The sequence below is a fragment of the Drosophila willistoni genome, unplaced genomic scaffold (genome assembly GCF_018902025.1).
Source record: "Drosophila willistoni isolate 14030-0811.24 unplaced genomic scaffold, UCI_dwil_1.1 Seg140, whole genome shotgun sequence".
NCBI classification, from domain to species: domain Eukaryota; kingdom Metazoa; phylum Arthropoda; class Insecta; order Diptera; family Drosophilidae; genus Drosophila; species Drosophila willistoni.
This window is the reverse complement of record NW_025814100.1, coordinates 237,917-244,669: the sequence shown is the minus strand read 5'-3', so window position 1 is coordinate 244,669 and position 6,753 is coordinate 237,917. Positions and strand designations below refer to the sequence as shown.

The 6,753-nt window shown below is 37.0% G+C and overlaps 1 pseudogene; it reads right to left on the bottom strand.

The window, feature by feature from the left end:
* Positions 1–241: 241 nt before the first annotated feature.
* LOC6652773 lies at positions 242–4,042 on the bottom strand (annotated as a pseudogene).
* Between the last annotated feature and the right edge of the window lie 2,711 nt (positions 4,043–6,753).

The window sequence follows — 6,753 nt, the reverse complement described above, 5'->3', positions numbered from 1 at the left end:
ATAGAAAGAATTGGAAAAAACTAAAGGGAGAAAGGTCCATTTAAAATGATGTATCTGTATGTACAATGCACCTGGTAAATAATTAAAAAAAAAGAAAAGAAAACGAAACTAAAAAGTGACGGGAAAGATAGTCGGAGCATAAGGAACCATCATCGTAGTCAAAGAGTTGCCAGCACCAAAGTTTACTATTAGTTTCCGTGAAGAATGTTTGCGTTGTTTCTCTCTCTCTCTCGCGCTCTCTCTCTCTTTATCTGTATCATTCTCTGATGATTACGAGCCAAAGTGTTCCTTCTCCTGATCAATAGCGGCAAACTCGTAGCTGCCACGGCCATCGAATTGCAAATAGTAATCGTGATGTACCCAAAGGGACTTACGATTGGAGACAGTGAACAGCGTGATGCCCACTTCGCGACAATAGCTATACATTTTGCCTTCCACATCGACGGACACAGCACTGGTGTACTCATCCAGAATGGCAAATTGTGGCCGATGGTAGAAGAGTCGCATGGCAATGCGTTGCTTTTCACCGCCCGTCAGTACATCAATCCAGTCCTCTATGGCATCCAGACCATTCTCACCATTCTCTCAAAGCACATGTCGCCCTTGTTGGGTCCAAAGCTATTGGCATTACCACCAGCATTGTTTTGGGCAATACTATTGCCATTGACCATGGTTCGTTCGTAAGTGCCCTTATTGAGATCGCCAAGAACTTTTATAAGCTCCGTCATACGGACAGTGAAGCCAGCCAATCTGGACATTTCCCTTCCGGCCAATACCAGACGACCAATGGCTTCTGCCAATTTAACCAGCATACGGCCATAGGTGTAATAAGCTTGTAGACGTTGTCCACTCTGTTCACCAGATAGCAATGGATGATTTTCTGCGAAGAATGGTATGGACACGGCATAGAAACCCACAATCGAAGCGAAATCTAAAGGACAAGCAATTATTAATGTGTATATATTAAGACATTTATTTTCTTACATTTGCCAATAATGTTGTCAATGATGCCCATGCTAAGTCGAAATTCGAGAAATTTACGCAAATGTGAACGCAACTTAGAGTAGCTGGCTAGCAGGGTAATCTTTTCTCGGACATTGCCTTGATAAAAGGCCACCTCCTCCGAATTGGTTATCAATCTGCTATTGACATAACGGAATTCATTCTAGCTTCTGCTCTTCGACAGTAAATCGTCCTGTTGGTCGTCGCAGGCGTGTTAAGAAAACGCCAGCGAATAACAGATATAGCATTAGGATCGAGGGCGTTTTACCGCCCAGATTGACAGTCAATCGATAGACATATATAAATATATCTAGCACCGGTTTGCTAATATTTGAATATAAATCTGTAGCACTCTCACAGAACTTGTCAATATCTGTGGTTAGCAACTGATCGGCATTGGCTATTCTATTATCCAAATTGGACATTTTGTAATAGGTATAGCCACTGAAACACACACACAGAGAAAGAGAGAGAGAGAGAGAGAGTAGTAGAGAGTGAACATTTAGTTTAATTAATTATACTCACTTGAGGTACTGACTGTATAGATGATGAGTTAGATTCGTACGAAAACGTAGCTTCAGCTCACCAAGACTCCATTTAAGGACATTGGTTACCACGGATATCTGTAGCAGACAAAATTAAAATTATTAAATTTGAATCAATGATTTGGGGAGGTGTAACACCTACCGCTGGCAAGGCAGTTAGATATTTGAGTAATGCCGTCTTAAATTTCGTTCGATTCATGTGAATAATAGTACTTTCAACCACAGTTGCATTCTGTATCATCTAAATATCGCTAACCGATCGTCCAATGAGGGCGGCGGCCACCAAGAATAGCAGACCCGTTTCAACGCTCCAAAATCCAGGTATAAGTATTGCTGGAATGTTCAAGAAGGATTTGTGAAGAATTCCAAAAACCAAATAAATGTTTTAAAACACTTACGTAATAATTTTCGCAATTGTTTAAAGAATACTGCATTGACATGCGCTTTACTTGATTTCTTCTCCTTCTTTTCGGCAATTGTATATTGGAATTTCTCATCGATGCCAGAGTTCCTAAGCGGGGTAAAAAAGGGACAATAGCAAGGGTTTAATAAACAAAATCATTGCATCATTCGAAAATCGATTTCAAATGTTTGTGAGTTGAGTCAGTCAATGTTAAGTTCATCTCATCATCCAACAGAGATCCAAGTAAAGAACCAGCGACGCGGCGATCAAAGTACAAAAATTTAAAAAACCGCCATCCATGTCGTCTAGTCGCGCATCCAAATCGATTAGATTTGGCCCCCACCCACCTAATAGAGACTATAGACAGAGAGAGAGAGAGACGAAGGCAAAGTACAAAGATCAAAACTTTCTTCGCTTATCTGTAGGTGTCGCGTGGTATTATTATTGTTGCTGTTTGTATTAAAGATGATGACTAGTTATGACTTGCAAATTTGTTAAATTTCATTTATTGTTTAAAATTCTTAGACCATTCTTGAGATTTATTTATGAATCTTTTACTAAAGAGCAACACACATAACGTGTTTGGGTCCATAGGTCGCAGAAATTACATACATATGTACATATATATTTATAATTTCGTTTGATCGCCAACTGTCTCCAGCGCGGGGGCTAATCTAAAAATCGATTAGGCCATAATAACACAAGATGTTTTCTAGAAGACTGATTAACGAAACTTTCACCCTTTCTAACAAAAATTTGTTGTTTGCTTAGTGATTATTTTTGGCGGGGTAAAGTACGGGAAATTGTCTATATATGTGTATGCATACAGACTGATAAAAGCCCATTTGATAAGGAAAACATGTGTTATCTGGATAAGAGGCGGAGGCACACGTGGCAACTAGTTAGTAAGAGTTTATAACAATTGTCTAATGTAGTATTAATATCTCTCATACTTTTAAGTATCACTAAATTTTGTAGCTATAATTTAGCGAGAATCAGAAAGAGAAAGCAGTTAAATTATGCAGTGTTGCCACCCTCCTTCTCCATAGATAAATGGGTCAGGTTAGATTTCTTGCTGCAGGACAGATCACCTGTTATTAAACAAAAACAAAATAAGAAGCTAAATTGTCATTGTGTTGCCACCCTTTTCTCTGTTAACCACCTGTTGGTACCTAACTGGAAAAATTTGTTATATTTGTAACCTAAGTAACCTTTTAAATATATCAGACTTAAAGGGGCCCAATTCGAATGTGAATTTTTAATTAGTTTAACATTTTAATTGCAATTAAGAATTTGCAATTTTGTCTACGGGTCGTTGTGCTGAGCCTAGACCTAAATTGCGTAACAGGCAAGCCAAATAAAAAGAAACAAAAGTAAAAAACGGCGGAAAGAGCAAAAGACTCCGATGTGTATTCTGACCGGTGTGTGAAACGAGCAATTTAAGTCGGTTGTTTGGCAGCGGCTGTCGCCGAGTCAATACACGCTTACACACAGACACACATATATACCTATACATACATGCATACATAAGAATATATGGCGTATACACACCTGTAGAGGAAGGCTACCGATTAGACGAAGAAAACCAAAACAAAAGCCCATTGTCACATGTGTGTGTGTGTGTGTATGTGTGTGTAAAAAGAGAAGTATCTTTCCATTTTGAAGATGTTAAAGCTTTGTTACTGTAATGCGAGGTTAACTTAAACAATTTTTACTATCAATAATTATGGATTTGTCTTTCCCACTCTCTCATGTGAAATATACTTTTGGAATAACCCTCGCTCGCTCGCTCTCTTCATTTGGTATGCACAATTTTAGCTATTCATAGATGTCATCAAATTATGACATCCGCTAAATGCACTCAACCTCCTAAGTTCCCGCCTTCCCTTAGCCTCCTTCCTCCTCTCTCCATGCCATGAGTAGCTTTGAGTTGTTAATGAATCCAAATCGTCTACTCCTCCCACGGGGTTTCAAGGGGTTTTTTTGTTTTTGTTAAATTCCACATTTCATTTCCCCCATCGAAGGGGCTGCTGGACTTTTGAACGCGCAGATTTGCATCACCGATGACCGATGTCGTTATTTCCACCTTCATGCACCTCACCGTCTCTGACTACTGCCACTCTCCCCCGCCGTCGTCTAGCGGCAGTAGTGGGCCCCAATGACTAGACAAATAACCAATAAATAAAATACATAACTAACGATTCAAAGTTACCCAGTAGTTATTTACTTTTATTTTGAAGACATTTTGCTCGATGTATTGATTTTGAGATAATGTTCTATTTCAATTTCAACTTCAAAATATAAACAATAAATAATTAATAATATTAAGTATTTTTCAGATGATATATTACCTAAAAGGCAAAAGTTGAAAAAATCAAATGTCATCCGAAAGTTATAACTTTTTAGCATTATCTCAATTTTAAGTACAAAAAAAAAAAACATTGATTGGAATGTAAAGTCCGTCACGACAGATTCGTCCATATAGTATTCGACAGATTCGTCCATATGAATATGTATGTAGGTAGAATATATGGGTACTAAGTAAACAAGTAGTTTCAGTACTAGCATTTACAAAATAGACAATCATTTAAATAAAAGTAGCAGAAAACTCAAGTAGCTTAAAGTATTATTAAATACATTAGGTCTAACAATATTGTAACAAATGGGGGGCCAGAGCATTAGAAATTTTGGATTTCGAAATTGCAAGAATTATTAGTATAAATATTGCTGAAACAATTAAGAAAAGTGGGAAATAGCATACTAACCAAAATAATCATTCAATACTAAACAGAACTGGGCGAATTTATATTAGTTACAAAGTGTTCCATTGTAATTTGCCAATACTTTAGGTACATATGTACGTATGTACATATATATAAGTATACATAATCTGGAGCTACAACTAATATGCCAAAAGACTTCATTAATTTCTAGGGGCGGTCTGTTACAACATGGAAACGCTGCAAATGCATATTGACGCCGCCGTCGTCATCGTTGGCCAGGTAAAGCAACAACAACGTTGTGTATGTAAAGTCCATTTCCACAGATTTCCAAAGTGCAGCAGCAAAAAAAAAAAATAATACAAACAAGGGTATAAAAAAAATAAAAAAAAAGTGCGTCTAACGGTTAGACACGATAGAAGTGAAACCTTCCGTAAAACAAACTGAGAGAGAATGAGACGAAAGCAGCATTAGGAGCGGGATAATAATAGGTTTATTATAATATTGCTATAAAGGTCATATTTTATTTTCTTCACTTTATTATTATTCATCCTCAATGTTTTCAATTTCAACAAATGATACGAGTGGCTTATGATAGCTAAAATATGATACAAATGCTTTGGTTTCGATGTTGTCAACATATCTTTGAAATACCGCGCCAATTGTTGTTTTTGATCGTGTTGTTGATTCAGTGCGATTGTTACACATTTTTAAACTGAATGTTGTATTGAGAAAGTCAATTAAAGGAACCGCTGTGTCCAATGCAAAATTTACGTTAAAATCGCCACTTAAAATCATTGGAACTTTATCGTAATCTTTTCTAAGTATCCGCGATACTTCTGGTGTATACTTTATTAAATTTTCATGAATGAATTCCGTGATGCTATTTATTGATTGATTCGGTGAAATATAAATTGCCACAATTAAAACTGTTTTTCCATTGCTCAATCTGGTTTCGCATGCACATATTTCTCCCACTTTAGAGAGCTGAACAGACAGTGATTCTAGTTGCTGTGCATTCATTCATTATATATTTTGTGATACATTTTTATTTACTTTTTATACCCTTGCAGAGGGTATTGTAAAATTGGTCAGATGTTCGTAACGCACAGAAGGAGGCGTTTACGACCTGAGAAGCTGAGTTGATATAGCCATGTCCATCTGTCCGTCCGTCTGTGCGTATGCGTTTTACTCAGCCGTCTTAAGAGCTATCGGGATGAAATCTTTTTTTGGGGTTTTTTATTACCCGGGTAAGATAAAGTATGAAAATCCTTAGGATCGGACCACTATATCATATAGCTCTAGAAGAAAACATTTTGCGGACATGGCTATATCAACTCAGCTTCTCATGCTGATCAAGAATTTATATACTTTATGGGGTCGTAAACGCCTCCTTCTGTGCGTTACGAACATCTGACCAATTTTACAATACCCTCTGCAAGGGTATAAAAAGTAAATAAAAATGTATCACAAAATATATAAAAAGCATTATGAAAAACTTCGACCAAGCTGGGAGTCGAACCCCGGCCGCCCGATCGCCAAGCGAGCACACTAACAACAAAGCCACGTCGACACTTTGTAAATCGCCGTCGAGTTCTGTAGTTAAGCACGCATCTCATTTTCGCATCTCATTCTCTCGCAGGCTATATACTATAAGATCTATATGTATGTCTCTTTTTAGTGTCGCTTTTTCGATTCATCGAGTCTCAAATCACTCCCAACGATTCTAAAGAAGTTTTCACTTCAAAAACCGAACAGATAAGAATTAACAATTTCTATTAATGAATGTATCAAGGTATTAGTTCTCTCCCCACTCTCTTTTCAGTGCCGGATTAAGCCAGCGCGGGGACTGTAACAATCCAAATACCTAGAGTAAAATCCAATTCAATGTTAAAGTGAGAACATTGGATTAGTCATTATCTTCGCAAAGATAATGAGTGTTTTTTTTTTTTTAGAATCTTAAAACATAAATTTTTGATTAAGTTGACTTTTATTTTTAGCTTAATTAAATCGGAATTTAACACATTTTAAAATGGCATCAAACATTTGGATATTTAGAAACTATAATATTGACTTGATAAAA